The 16,409-nt window shown below is 42.4% G+C and overlaps 1 long non-coding RNA gene and 1 pseudogene across 1 annotated transcript in view; one reads left to right on the forward strand and one right to left on the reverse strand.

The window, feature by feature from the left end:
• The window catches only part of LOC135097196 (uncharacterized), a 97,436-nt gene that overhangs the window by 74,982 nt on the left and 6,045 nt on the right, over positions 1-16,409 (forward strand). The gene's annotated exons all lie outside the window — the stretch shown is intronic.
• On the reverse strand, positions 705-7,223 carry LOC135097202 (juvenile hormone esterase-like; annotated as a pseudogene).

The following is a 16,409-nucleotide window of genomic DNA, read 5'->3' on the forward strand; positions in this document are numbered from 1 at the left end:
CCCATTTTTATAGGACTAAATCAGACGCAGCAGCGCTTTACACCCTCGACTTTCTTAGTAATCAGATGGTGTTTATCTCCTTAGTTCTTCACAATTCCACCACATCACAACTCATAAGCCATACAACTCCTCAAAACACTTCATAATCACTCCATCATAACACCTAAGCATTTCTCTAAGCGTGGTAATAATGAAAGTGTTCGGTTTCAAGACAGTTATCCTTAAATTTGATTTTTTTTTTTCTTTACTGACTGGCACCTCAGTGGACGTTTTTTTCGTTTGTTTGCACTGAGTTAGGGCCCATCATATATATATATATATATATATATATATATATATATATATATATATATATATATATATATATATATATATATATATATATATATATATATATATCCTTCTTCATACGACCTTAATCCCAGTGTATTGCAGGGTCAGCCGCTGGAGTTACCCTTCTCCATCTGTTTCTATCTTCTTGCACTCCCAGCTTGTTCATATCACTTCTTATTACGACTCTCCATCTTATTCTTTTGTCTCCCAACCCTCCTTCTCCCCCTAACCTCCACCATCATTGCCTTCCTCACTTGTTCGTCCTCTTCTCTCATTATATATATATATATATATATATATATATATATATATATATATATATATATATATATATATATATATATATATATATATATATATATATAAAGTGGTTATATCTAAGTTATGTTGTTAGGTAGGCGGTGCTTGTTACTGTTTGCATTTAATCAGGAGTTGGTAAATCACAATTCATGACGTGAACTGCGCGTGGCACCCTGAGGCACCTTCACCAGGTGCGGGTGAAGCATCAGATTTTCCTGGATGGGAAGAGAGTTGTGGAACTTGCGTGTCTGTGAAAAGAAAGAACCTGCATGAACCACTTACTGAGGGGGTGAAATGGATAGTGCTTGACAAAGGATGCGCTCTAGATACTCGGAGCGTGACATTTATAAAACACAAATAGCGACACTCATAAAGAAAAAAAAAATGTAGTTATGTAAATAATTCTGCCACGTCAAAATTTAAATAGAAAATGGACCATGTAATTATCTAATACATAAGGTTTCCAGACACTTTTCTAGTTATGGATAACCCTTCTTGCTCTCTTCTTCCGGAACTGGCACCTTCAGTGGGCCTTTTTTCTACTTTTTTTTTTTTTTGTAACCCTGAGGTCGGTTACCCCCTCACCCCCTCATCAACATATGTTCTAAGCGTTCGCCTTACACGCTTATAAGTACACGAATAGAAATATACCAGTGCCTAATACATCTTTCATAGTAAATGATTAAGTAAGCAACATCCCTCACCTCCTTGCGGTCGTCTGGCTTCATGGAGGGCGAGGGCGTGAGGGAGAGGTACTGCAGATTCTCTGGTGTGCTGGCTTCCCACGTGAAGCCCAGAGAGCTATCAGGGGTTGGGTTCCTGGTGAGAAATAACGAAAAATTATAATTATAATGATGAGTAATAAAAGACAGACCACTGTTGGACTGGTGAGTAATACAAAGATTTATTATCATTGCAATGATGAGTGATACAAAAATAAACTATTGCTGCAATGATGAGTAATACAAAAAGTAATTATTGGAGTGTGGTGGTGAGGAATAGCAGGATTAAGCAGATCTTTTTCTCTAACTTTTCAACACCATCAAAACATTGTAGAAATAAAGATCCCCTGCTTAATTCTGTGTTTTCTCACCACTGCCCACCATCACCAACTCACTTGTCTAATCTATGCAGTAAAGAGGTAATTTTTTGCAGTGATATGTAGTACACAGGCAAACTATCGTTGTTGTTGGTGTCACCGTGTCACAGTGAATGGATGGAAGCATTGATAAGTCTTACCTGACATCAGCACTTCCTGAAGAGCCTCTAATGCAGCAATGGTACAATGATAAGCCTTACTTTTATCATCTTATCCTCTAAAACTATCAGTCTCCTCCACAAAAGGGTCCCACCTTCCATCTCACCCCGCGGCAGCAAAGTTAGTGCACTGATAAGCAATACTTTATCATCTTGCCCACTCTAAAGCTCTCAGAGTCCTCCATAAAGACTTCTGAAATCAGGACCTCCGTCCTCCATCTCACCCCGTGGCAGCAAAGTTGGTCCACAGAGTCGTGATGATGTCCCTGAGGGTGAGGTCGTCGGGCAGCTGTAAGTCCTTGGGTCGCTGTGGGGGTGCTGTTCGTGGCGACAAGAGAGGGCCGCCGCGGAACAAGTAGTACAGATCGTCTACGTGACTCACCCCTGTCAGAATTGACGATCAGAAACCGATTAAAAATTCCTGGAGAAAACCATTTGAGGGAAGAAAACTGGGAGGACGACAGAGAAGGAGATGGAGCGGTGGAATTGCTTTAGAACTGCAAACAATAGCAGTCACAGAGGAAGATTCAAGGGACAGAAACAACAGGACAGGCTCGTACATTGCGCCAACCACTCACTCGAGGGAAACGCCGAACGGAAAAGATAAGAAAAGGAAGATGTGATTCACTCATGTCAGAACAAAAAAAAAAAAACACAAGAAAGTAAGGGAAGCTGCAAGAAGTTGTCAGGCCTACATGTGGTACTCCCCACATGAAACATACTGCCTACTTCCTTTCATTATCCTCAGCCTCAAATTTGGCCACTCCTCTTTTAAAGCTCCGTAGTGACTCATGGCACACATCACAGTGACTCATGGCACACATCACAGTGACTCATGGCACACATCACAGTGACTCATGGCACACATCACAGTGACTCGGACACAGCTGTGTTTTAGTTTTTCAACAAGATTATATCTCAGACCACAAATTATGTATAAATAAATTAAAATGTTAAGTAATGATGAAAAGGGATGCAGTGCTATTACTAATAAAAATGATGGCAGCGATGAGATGGTGGTGATGGCAATAATGACTGGAATTTGTTGTGATGCAGGGTATTAATAGTATAGGATAAGAGTTATTGGTAGTGGTAGTGGTGATGGTGAGAAGGCTGGTGATAGTTGCTACGTATAGCGGTGGTGGCGACAGCGCTGGTGATAACATCAGGAGTGGTAGTGGCTATGCCAAGCACCTTCTGTTTTTATGAGTATTTAAGTCGAGAACCACCCTTGATGTCTATAAAATCTCTGACAGTTATTCATTGCCTTGAAGTGACATAGGGAATATGATGTTACAAGCAAAATTCTTTGTGTCAGTTATCAGGATCTGTTATGTAAGAGTGGCTCCAAACAAGGGCAATAAAAGGGCAGAAAAAAGCCCACTAAAGGTGCCAGTCCCCAGTTACTTTGCCAGTGTTCTTAAAACATCTGCCTAAACATTCGTCACTGAACTGACCGCCTCGTGTCAGTGTTGACGCCGCGGTGCCTCGGGCAGGTTGTGGGCCAGGCATTGCTTACACTTGTTGTCGCAGGAAGGGCAGATCAGTTGGCCGAAGGAGAGCTGGGCGTAGTGCTGCAGCTCGTAGCGGTAAATCTTCCCTGCGTGGTGGGCGGAGATGCGGTCATGAGGCACGGCGAAGTAGTGGTCAGTGAACATCTGTCAAAATCATATATAATAAGACTAGTAAGAAAAAAAACTAAGAGTTATTTTTGTTATTTTCAATAGTAATAACTATTATTATGTCTTTATCATTTTTTAAATAATATATTATTATTATTTTGATAACTAAAAGAATTAGAACGTTCACACCATCCAACTACTACTACTACTACTACTACTACGAACATGAGATAATAAGGGAAACGGCAAGAATCCATCAGATCAACCCGTGACAGTCCCTGAATGCAACATGCTTGTTCATCTCCACCTATCATCTTCATACGTGAGTCTAGTTTTTAAAGCTCCCTCATAATTCATCACTAATCACTAACAACTACGGTTACAAGGCTTTTTCACAGCAGAATGATCACGGAAAAGTTTACCGTACAGAACACCAGCTGGCAGTTCTGTATGTTTAAGATGTAACATAGGTGCGAATTTAAGAATGAACAGTGAAAACACTGCCGGCATCCTCTTGTCTCAAGTGTTAAGGTGTAACATCCCCTCACGTAGAGCCGTGTCTTCTCATCCTTATGTCATATATGTAAACAAGTAATTTTCACATTGCAAATACATCCAAAGTTTACGGAGCATGTGCAGCAAAAAACAGACTTAGGCTCCAGTGTTGGTGCTCACCCTCATGAAGTCGTCAGCGTGCGCCTCGGTGACGTGCGTGGTGCCCAAGTAGTGGAGGTACAGCTGGCGGGCTACAGCCTCCGGGTCCTCACTCCTGCCCTCAAGCTGAAGGGACGCAGGCCCGGCCATGCTAAAATTGTGCTGTAGCTCCTCCAGTAACTGTTTTTTGCCAATGCAGCTTAAAAAAAATAAATAAATAAATAAAAATCTTCAAAACAATAGATTTTGAAGGTAATTATTCCCTCAGACATTTCAGTTAGTGAAGCATGATCTTTAACCACGTAAGTTGGGTGATAATTACGCAAGGCGAAAAGAGCCCCGTCGTCTCTGGTAATGCCTGATATGATGTCCACCCGGGTGCTACGCCCCTCACTTATCAGCAGGGCAGGGTGACGCGGCAGGCAACGGCCGTCCACCCAGGGCGTGAAGGTGAGCGGCAGCACGCCCCATCTCTGTACAAGTTAAATGGCCTCAGAACTGTAATTTTAATATATCCACAATTGAATGTTCAAGTTAAATGAGCAAGTAGTCCTGACACCTGGCACAGTGAGTGCCACTCACTCTGGAGCTTTCGTAACGAGGAAAGAGAGCCTTTGCATCCAGCCCCTGCAGGCACAGAAGGAGCGTGTTGCTGCCCTGGTCTGTGGGACACCCAAGGCTGCCGCCCACTTCAATTGCCTCTTTGCGAGGATTATTGTTGATAGTCAAGGACGTCAGTGCTGTTCCAGACTGCATGATAGCACGGGAGAAAAGATCTGTCAAAACAATACAACTTGTCTCACTACATGCAAATATGTGAACAAATCGATATACAAGGTTGAAATTATATATATATATATATATATATATATATATATATATATATATATATATATATATATATATATATATATATATATATATATATATATATATATATATATATATATATATATATATATATATATATATATATATATATATATATATATATATATATATATATATATATATATATATATATTGTGTGTGTGTGTATGTGTGTGTGTATAAACAAAGATGATGAGAACGAATGTGAAGTCCAAAAGGAGTCCTACCTTAAACTTCCGGGACGAACATGAGGAGGTGGGCGGCGGCGCTGCCGGCACTCTCACCGAAGATGGTGACCCGCATGTTGTCTCCGCCAAAGAGGTGAATGTTGGTCTTCACCCACCGGAGCGCCAGGGTCTGGTCCTTGAGGCCCAGGTTCCCAGGCATCGCCAAGTCCTCGGTAGACAGGAAGCCTGTACAGTGAGAGAGAAGCAGTGAGAAGAGCAGTACACAGGCCGCGCCGCGTGTAAGAGAAGTCACCACCTCGCCACACACCACCCACCCAGGACACCCAACCGGTACTGCACCACCACCAGCACGATGTCGTGGTCCAGGAGGACGTGAGGAGGGTACTCCTGGGCACTGCCATGGGTGAACCTTCCCCCGTGAAGCCAAACCATCACCGGGAAGCTAGCGTCTCCATTAATCTGTGATAAGATTGGTACTATTACACACACACACACACACACACACACACACACACACACACACAGAGAGAGAGAGAGAGAGAGAGAGAGAGAGAGAGAGAGAGAGAGAGAGAGAGAGAGAGAGAGAGAGAGAGAGATGACTAAAAGGGGATGTAAAATATTCCTTACAAAAGATTAAAGTTTTAAATTTTACATTCGCTAGAAAAGCTTAGATTAAGAGGTATAACAAGAACAATTTAAACAAAATCCTTAGTGTTAGTAATCAGGATAGGACTACAACTAATAAATAAAAAAAAAGGGAAGAAATTGGTTCTCAGATAGAGTGGTAGATGACTGGAATATATGCAGTAATCAGCCTACTAGTACCGAGTCACCTGGGTGCTTTAAAAAAGGATTAGTTAAATTTACTGATCGGGAAGGCAGGTGGACACAGGTTTTAGACAAGGACTGTCACCTAGTACGTGTAGGCCTACTTTCTTCTCCCAGCTTCCCTTATGCTCTTAGGTTCACATGTCACAGATTAAAGCAGTCTCTCCGGGGTTCTCTGCCTCACCTTGGGCACAAACACGTTGAGGTACAGGCAATCCTCCTCACCCAGCACTTCCTTTATTCCGACTTTCTCTGCTGCGGAGAAATACTGGATGCACGGCGGGGCGGGAATGGAGGCTTCCCCCATGGCCCCCCAGTCTGGGAAGGGCTCGGGATCCTGGAAGAAAGGACACATTACCTTCCAGTATTTTCCCACCCTCATTTTACAGTCTCACTCTGATGAAGTCAAGTGCTTTCATTACTCCGCAAATTTTCACCGTCTGCCGGCCTACCTTGAATCGCAGCCTCCCCAGTGGTGGCCGAGCGTAGGGAATGCCGTAGAATGACGAAAAGTCTCGGCCCTTCACCGATTCCTCCACAATGCCTGAGACGCGGCCATCCCTGGTATCAACGAATGGCACATCAGCAGCAGTCGCCACCACCACCACCACCACCACCACCAGCGTCGCCACCAGAGCCGCACCACGCGCCATCCCTCTCTATTCTGCTGCTGTGAGATACAAGCGAGAGGAAGAGTATAGGAACAACTAAAATCAGTATTAGTGGCTTTTTATTTTGTCTGTATATTTTCTGTTGTGATTTTTTTCAAAACAAAATGTTTCCTCACACTGGGCAGCACTGTGACGCCAAAGATGGGTGCATAAAGGAAGCAAAGCGGCAACTGAACATCATAGGAAATACACAAAGCAGTCTTTTCAACGAGTAAAATAGAAGTGAAGCCACACGATGCTACGCTAAGTTTCCCGTCCATAGGGGGATGTTCAGCTTCTTAACTCAGAGACCACAGAACACTAAGTCAGATCTTGTTAAGTCCAGCTTGATTGTCATCAACACAGGGGTTCCCCAGGAATGTCACGTGCCATGTCTTAGTCTTCATACAGATAACTGTAGGAGCTGCATTGTCTCACTAACGCGTTTATTTGACAAAACATACATGATAATTTCATACCAGCCACAAAAATAAACTCATATTTGTACATCAGTCCACACACACACACACACACACACACACACACACACACACACACACACACACACAGATAAGCGCGCACAAATGTTTCGTTCCTTAACAAAAGAAATATAAGATTATCTGCACTGCGTTGCAGAACTTACAATGCTCCCTCAGTGCTGAGAGTCGGGTTGTTTAGTGCGCGGGCCGGGTGACAGACTGACGCACATGCTCCGTGACGCTCCTTTTATGTGAGAGCTTGATCACACGAGTAGATTTAAAGGAACATGATGAACGAGAGTTGTCAGTTCCCACAGGGCCCGTGAAATTGTGTACTACAGTTGTTTACGAGTACTGGGAATGCGGTTATGAGCGCGACACACACACACACACACACACACACACACACACACACACACACACAGTCTTTTAGCCATCCTTCCGCAACCTGAGTTGAATCAAGTCTTACAAACTTAACGATTGGAGAAAGTTTGTGGATTCAGTTCTTTCGTGTCAGGTAATCACCTCAGCAAGGCGTCCTGCACAAAGAGACAGAGTGCTGACACGAAAACCGTATGAACTTCAAGGAAATATTTAATATTTAATGACGAGTGGTGATACTGATGATGATCATATGTGTGTATGTGTGTGTGTGTGTGTGTGTGTGTGTGTGTGTGTGTGTGTGTGTTGATGACAGTATTGCTATAACAAATAATATTGGTGATGATGGTAATAATGGTGATAATAATAATAATGATAATGATAATGATAATAATAATAATAATAATAATAATAATAATAATAATAATAATATATAATCCAATTACTTCCATTCTTGCTCTTACTTTGGTGTGAGATGGTTTAATGCATCAGCACATCTGAGCCTCACCACTGCATGGTTCCTATCCTGCCTTAGTATTCCTGACAGGCACTAGACGTGCTTAGGCAACACAGCTCACTCAGTTGCCGGGCGCTCGTATTGAGACTACGGTTGACAAACAGGAGGACATCCCTAGCTTGACGCAAGTATATTTGGTGAAAATCTGAGCGTAAAAATCGAGTAACCTACCCTGTCCCTCTCCCTCCTTCTCTGGGTCCTTCACTCTCCCACAGTCTGACTTCCTACACGGAGATGAAATGAGTATTTTTATCGAAAACTAAACACACAAAAGTCAAGTGACCTTCCATTAACCTTCACTCACATGTTGTGCCCTTGACTTTCTACCAGGAGTTTGTGAATTCCTCTCGTATTGGTTCTCCTCTCGCTGCGTGAATCGACCTTCCTCCCCGGTACCGTTGTTCCAGCGTAGGGCAATTCATTATATTCTTAGTTATAGTTCTTTAATTACATAAATAAGACAAGAGAAACTCTGTTTATAGCTTAGAATAATGCGTGCTGAAATGCATTAGAGATAAAGAGAGTAACTATGAAAAATAAATAGTATGATGTAGGCAATGCTGGTTATATTTATCCATGGCAATAGATGTATCCAATACTAAAAGATAAACATGTTCCTACAAAATGCAAATTAATAGTTTATAATACACTTGTTATACCAATCCTATTATATGGTGCTGATTGCTGCTGGACTTTAACTACAAAATTAGAATCGAAGATTCAGGCAGCCGAAATGCGAGTGCTCAATAATCAGGGGTGTTACAAGAAGGGACAAGATGAGAAATGTTCAAATAAGAGAAGAGTTGGGAGTGACGCTGCTACTGGAGGATGCTGATAGAGCAAGACTGAGATGGTCTGGACATGTTAAGAGAATGGAAGAAGATCGGTATGCTAAGAAATATATGGAGTGGATACCAAGAGGCAGGCGACCACGAGGGAGACCAAGGAAGAGATGGAAGCAAGGTATTGAAGAGAGCCTTAGTAGACCTTAGTATCACCTCGACAATGGTCGAGGTGATGGAGGACAGAGAATATGAAGACCCAGACGGATGGAGGAGTATTGTCCGGATGTCATCGAGCTGACAGGCTTATAGCCTAACTGGCGTCTGGTGAGAAGGATGAGAATAGATGGACCAAGGAAAGTTTCATGTTGTGTGACGTGCGGTGACGTGATCGTGCGAGCTCCACACGTATGCCTCCCCACCTCTTACCTACACACACACACACACACACACACACACACACATATATATATATATATATATATATATATATATATATATATATATATATATATATATATATATATATATATATATATATATGGTGTAACACGAGTTTGTGCAGATATTGTCAGAGGTGAAGGTGCAGGTTATTCTATGCGGGAAATGTTCTATGTTTCTATGCACATATGCATTTTGAGGCGTTGTTTATCCGTGATATGAAATTCAAGTCTGGCCAGACGACAGATACAACTGTGGGTAACTATGGTAGAGACACACACAGTGTCCACTTCACATTACTTTACATTATACAACACAATCTGAAAGTATTCAATGTCACTGTCTCGGAGGAACTTTTTTTTCATGTTCATATGTTCACTGGACTTCATTAGTCTTTTCCACAAGGTTCAGTCTTCTATTCATACAGGCCTCTTTTACTTATCTATCTATTTATTTATTTATTTATTTTTTATGTAGGAAGGACACTGGCCAAGGAAAACAAAAATGCAATAAAAAAAAATGCCCACTGAAATGTCAGTCCCATAAAAGGGTCAAAGCAGTAGTCAAAAATTGATCAATAAGTGTCTTGAAACCTCCCTCTCTAAGGAATTCAAGTCATAGGAAGGTGGAAATACAGAAGAGGGCAGGGAGTTCCAGAGTTTACCATGATGAATGATTGAGAATACTGGTTAACTCTTGTGTTAGACAGGTGGACAGAATAGGGGTGAGGGAAAGAAGAAAGTCTTGTGCAGCGAGGCCGCAGGAGGAGGGGAGGCATGCAGTTAGCAAGATCAGAAGAGCAGTTAGCATGAAAATAGCGGTAGAAGACAGCTAGAGATGCAACATTGCAGCGGTGAGAGAGAAGCTGAAATCAGTCCGTTACAAGAGAGAAATTGATGAGACGAAAAGCTTTTGATTCCACCTTGTCTAGAAGGGCAGTATGAGTGGAACCTCCCCAGACATGTGAAGCGTACTCCATACATGGACAGGTAAGGCCCTTGTACAGAGTTAGCAGCTGGGGGGTGAGAAAAACTGGCGGAGACGTCTCAGAACACCTAACTTCATAGAAGCTGTTTTAGCTAGAGATGAGATGTGAAGTTTCCAGTTCAGATTATAGAAGAGGGGAACAGTTGAGTGTCATTGAAGAAGAGGGGATAGTTGTCTGGAAGGTTGTGTCGAGTTGATAGATGGATGAGGCATTTTTGAAGCATTGAACAATACCAAGATTGCTCTGCCCCAATCAGAAATTTTAGAAAGATCAGAGGTCAAGCGTTCTGTGGCTTCCCTGCATGAAATGTTTACCTCCTGAAGGGTTGGACGTCTATGAAAAGACATGGAAAAGTGCAGGGTGGTATCATCAGCATAAGAGTGGATAGGACAAGAAGTTTGGTTTAGAAGATCATTAATGAATAATAATGTTCTTGCTGTTTTTATTGTGATGATTAGCACTAAAATAACAATAAAATAACTTATAATAATCATAATAAAACTACTACTACTACTATTGTAGCACTAACAGTAGTAGTAGTAGTAGTAGTAGTAGTGTTATTATAATTATTATAAGTTATTTTATTGTTATCGTCGTATCCATCAGAGAGAGAGAGAGAGAGAGAGAGAGAGAGAGAGAGAGAGAGAGAGCGAGAGAGTGACTCTGGAGCGGCCAGCCTTTACATATGAGGTTATTACAAATTCCTTGGTCACCTCACCACTCAAGAGGTGCCCGGCAACGGGTGAACCTGTGTGGCCCTGCACGATGTCATCACGATACAGCCAATGCAACAGTGACGGGGAATATTGTATAATTATGCAAGATTGAACTACAGACAAGTTGTGAGCGTTATTGAATTACCGCCTTCTGTTCGTCTTGTGACACAACTAGCCGTTCAGGAAGACATCAGAAATTATGGTGACAATCTCTGAGTAGCTGCTGTGGTCTCAGGACTGAAGTACATGCGTGACAAGGACCAGCCTCATTATGAAGGGGCAGCGGTAACTAATGTGTGCTATTGGATCTTATCATGAATGTTTGTAGCCAGCTGTGCTAAGCCTAAGTTTCTCGTGGGTAGTAGGGTGGTCCACGAGACTGTCTTTTTCCACCATGAGCCGCCGGAGATGATGTGTGCATGTGTGTGTGGTGCCAATTAAAGGTAGCTAGGCAGGCGAAGACTGTGCTAGGCTGGGAAATGTGCAGTGAGCAAGTTTAGCAGACCAGTGTGCGGGTAAGATGCATCATTTCATGGCTTTAGTAAAAATGCATCACTGTCATCAGAAGTGCAATGGAAATCTGACATGAGCATTGCCTCCACATCGAGAAACATAACATTATTCAGTTACAGGAAGAAACCACAAAGAAAATGTACAAATTCAGGGACACTTTGTTTTCTGAGAGAGAGAGAGAGAGAGAGAGAGAGAGAGAGAGAGAGAGAGAGAGAGAGAGAGAGAGAGAGAGAGAGAGAGAGAAAGAGAGAGAGTACAAACACACTCAGCTTTAAATTGGAGCAACCCTATCCCACCCTCCCCCCTCCATCTCTTTTTCCCAACCCCAACAAAAGAATAAAATAAAGTAAAAAAAAAAAAAAAAAAAAAAGCCCAATGGAGATCCCACTTGCCCTCTATGCAAAGAAGCCGTCAGGACGCTGCAACATTTCGTATTTTGCAGCAAAACATTTTCAGAGATAAGAGCGAGCAACATCCGTATTTACCCTGACCGTCCCCTGCAGACACACCGTCATGAATATTGTCATTTCGCGCAGGGGAAAGGAAACATAGAAAAAAAAGGGGAAAAAATGGTCACTAGTAATGAAAGCGAGCAAAGGAAGGCATTAGAAAGGCTGCCGGTCCCCAGTGTGCCCTCTTAGGACGGCATAAACACAATACTCTCAATTGCACTCTCTTCTGTGCTGAAAATTCCAAGGTGACGCGGAGGCTTTGGTCGGTCGGCGCCGTTCAGGGCAACGCTGCGCCGAAGCTGAGTGAGCCTCGAGGGTCTGACGTGAGGCAATGGTTCTGCAGCGGCAGTGATAGTACTGTAGTGGTGGTGGTAGAAGTATTGGAGGCAACAGAGGCGGTTGTGGTAGTTGTGGTGGTGGAGTGCTGGCTTAGGAAGAGTTCTCTTTTATCAAAACAACAACAAATACATTTTCCTTAAATAACTCTTCATGACGTGGAGAAGTACACTAACAATATACATGGATCAAAATAGCAACTTTGGTCTTGTTTATTTTCTCTCAGTCTCTTCTTTCTTTACTTTCACATGTATGAAGGCAGCGCCGCCGGGCAGGCGCTGCAAAGAAAAAGTGAATGGAATGCCTGTCAGTGGCGTTCTCTAAAAGACAAAGAAAAAGGCTGGAGTAAGGAAAGCCACGGAATCAGTTCCACAGCTGTGGACGTGTCCTGATCCTTCCTTTAGGAAGAGCTCAAGTCTTAGGGAGAACAAAACCTGGAAGCCACCTGACTGTCGCACTGTTAACAAAAAGGCTAAAGGTAGACTGCTGGAACAAGTGTCCGGGAGTGGGACAATCCAGGCCGGGGCGGTGCAGTATGAAGTTATATTTTGCAATTTGTCGGCAGTCCGGGCCTGAAGGACTCAGTAAGACATGGCAGCTGTGGCCTTTGGGAGCCAGCTGAGCGAGACAGCCTTGGCTTGAGGGACTGGAATAGCTTGGGTTGAGTGAGTGAAGTGGAGGAGTTGGTGGCGCCACTTGTACGTTTCCTGACAACTCCTGTGGGGTCACTTTGAGTGTATTGTTACTTACACTGAAATGTTTACAGTTCTGAGCGAGTGTGGTAATATTGTGTGGCTGGTGGTGATTGACTCACCTGCACCTTGTCCATTTCCAGTGATGTAAAGCTCCTCCACCTGGTTGCGTGGCTGTGTGACTTGCACTATAGTCTATAAAAAGTGTTGGAGATAGAACCTGGAATATTCAAGAATGCGGACCTTAATCTTACTTAATACTCCCCAGAACGTAACAGACCTTTTACTTTTTATTATTAATATTTTTTTTTCTTTTCTTTTCGTTCGCGGACCCAAATCTTTGCGTTAAGGAGGGTGGAAACTCTGTATGTGCGAGGTGACTGGCATCGTGTTTGAATTATTAATCCCGTGTTGAAATTGTAGTCGCGGCAGTGTAAGGTTTGCTCTTTCCCGTGCGTTCTTGCCCAGCCTCCGGGAACCGCCACGGACAGTCTGCCTCAGTTCCAGGCAAGACAGGGGGTCGAGGGGTTAAACTTTGGTAAATTGTGTGTAAGTGCGTGTGTGAGCTTTCTAAGAGCAAAAATTGAAGAGAGAGAGAGAGAGAGAGAGAGAGAGAGAGAGAGAGAGAGAGAGAGAGAGCTATCCTCAGAGCAAGAAAGCAGCTGGCTCCTCGAGGTTACTGTGTCTTCAAAGAGAGGACTCATCCGAATCCTGTCTCTTAATCCTGACCTGTGCCTCGTCTTGGGTGTGTAGATCTCACTCCTACATTCTTAGCTCGATACTAGTGACTTTGAATGATACGTACTGGTAGTAACTCTTCTGACCACTGAGAGTGTTTATAATATTATTGGGAAATCTGCTGTGAGAAATGCATGAAAAACCTGAAAATTGGGGAACTTTTGACAGTATAGAAAATTGTTTATCTTCAAGAAAAAAAAAAAAATATATATATATATATACTCGTATATATATATATATATATATATATATATATATATATATATATATATATATATATATATATATATATATATATATATATATATATATATATATATATATATATATATATATATATATATATATAATAGTCATCAGTGAGGATTAATACGCAAACACACACAAACTACCGGGACAAGGCTGCTAACATCTTTGCTCAGTGTCCGCAAAACAATTCCACACAGTAGCCTGTGAAACATATGGAACAGTGAGTCAGTCGTAATCAGACAGAACAGGTAATTTATAGAGATACCTATGTTCTGTGTTTTTTTTTTTTTACAAATTTCTGTCTTCTAGTTTATTTATTTTTTTCTTTTTTTGGTGGTACCGGATAAAGAGGCATAATTTTCTTGCAGCACTGGGGTGACTCACTCCTTCATAGACACAGGTTGTATTGAGTGTGACATGCAAATTTCTCTGGTCTGTGTTGTAGCTCTGCTGTATGATGAAATTTTTTAAGGGTGTTAAAGCACCTCCGCCCCTTGCTTTTAGTCACTCCTTTACTCTTACGCCTCACTCCTATACCTTCATTCATTCACTAGAGAGAGAGAGAGAGAGAGAGAGAGAGAGAGAGAGAGAGAGAGAGAGAGAGAGAGAGAGAGAGAGAGAGAGAGAATGTACAACACTAAAAATGAAACACGTCAATGCCTAGAACAATGCAAATCGTGATTTATTGCTCTCTCTCTCTCTCTCTCTCTCTCTCTCTCTCTCTCTCTCTCTCTCTCTCTCTCTCTCTCTCTCTCTCTCTCTCTCTCTCTCTCGCGCGCACACACACACACACACACACACACACACACACACACCTCATGACGTCACACGACACACAACGGACAGTTCCCGCCAAGTGGAGACATTCATCAACTCACCACCTTCAAGTGTCATCAGGTAACACTGGCGGCAGATGGTGTTTATGCCCAGAGTATCCTTTAATTTTTGTAACCGTGGCTGAAGCATAGCAAGGGTCAGCTGTTGGCACGTTGGCACATTACACGTATTACATTCCTGGGCAGTGCACCGTGCGGCACAACACGTGAGCATTATTACTTCGTTCCTACATAAAAGAAAATAAATAAATAAATAAAAACAGACGAAATGGAACAAAATTTAAAGGAAAAATATATATTGTTCTCCTCCCTTCACAGTGCCATCCAGGCAGCCTTATCATTTCAAATCACTAGAGTACTTCACCGTAGTTTAGTGAAATCATTACATTGCTCACCCAACCAAAAAAGAAGCCGAAGTTGAACAAAACTGATAGAAAAAAAAAAGAAACATGGCGTTTTTCCTTCACAGTAGCACTCTTATTATTCCAGTCTTATTATTGCCCAGGGGTTCAATGACAGCATGGTGAAATTATTACATTACTCACCCAGGCAGACAAAATGAACAGAATCAAATGAAAAAAAGGAAGCATACATTGTCTATCCTCCACAGTTACCCAGACTTTTTTTTTTATTTCGTATCACTAGAGTACTTCCCTAAATGTGTGGCGACGTTGTAGTGAGCAGTGCCACGCCTTGCAAACGTGCCACTCCTTCCCAGAACAGCTTTGTGTGGCATTAACGAAGCGCGGTGTCACCCAATGGTAGTGTGAAGGCTGCGAGGTTTGTCTGCTGACTTGCCCAAAAATTATTATGTTGATTTATCTTCAGACTCTGGCGGTTGGAGTTTTGATTCAATATACAATCTCTCTCTCTCTCTCTCTCTCTCTCTCTCTCTCTCTCTCTCTCTCTCTCTCTCTCTCTCTCTCTCTCTCTCTCTCTCTCTCAGTAGTGTTTAATATCTACGTTCGTCTCTTTTTTTTATTACAGTGATATTGGTGTTTATTGGCATTTAATTAAACCAAACGTATGCCCGCTTAAAACGAGCTTACACAGAACGACATACTGCTATACAAATAAGCACACACACACACACACACACACACATACACACACGGCGCGCGTCGGGGAAGGAGCGTCGTAAGAAACAGCCTCGTAGGAAATTATAATGAAACAGCTTCTTAATGCTTAGCTTCTCTACCGGCGCGCTACTCTCTCTCTCTCTCTCTCTCTCTCTCTCTCTCTCTCTCTCTCTCTCTCTCTCTCTCTCTCTCTCTCCCCTGTAAAATACTACGTGGCATCATCGAAACGAGGGAGGAGCGGGGGAGGGCACCGAGTCCGAGCGACCTTGAAAACAGCTGAGTGATGATGCCACTTAGCATTTTAAAGGAGTACTTATAATCACCGCAATAATGTTGTCGTGTAATGCTTATTGGTATATCACATGCTTTTTAATACCATTTGTCTTGTTATAAGATACTGTAATATTCCACAGCCTGCAAAAAATAAGATTAAATAAGTGGCACCTCCGAGGCTGCGACAATGCAGCCGTCTGTTCTTCACGTCAGCTACACGCATAGCAGCACACCC

This window comes from Scylla paramamosain, unplaced genomic scaffold, assembly GCF_035594125.1.
Source record: "Scylla paramamosain isolate STU-SP2022 unplaced genomic scaffold, ASM3559412v1 Contig14, whole genome shotgun sequence".
In the NCBI taxonomy this organism is placed as follows: Eukaryota; Metazoa; Arthropoda; class Malacostraca; order Decapoda; family Portunidae; genus Scylla; species Scylla paramamosain.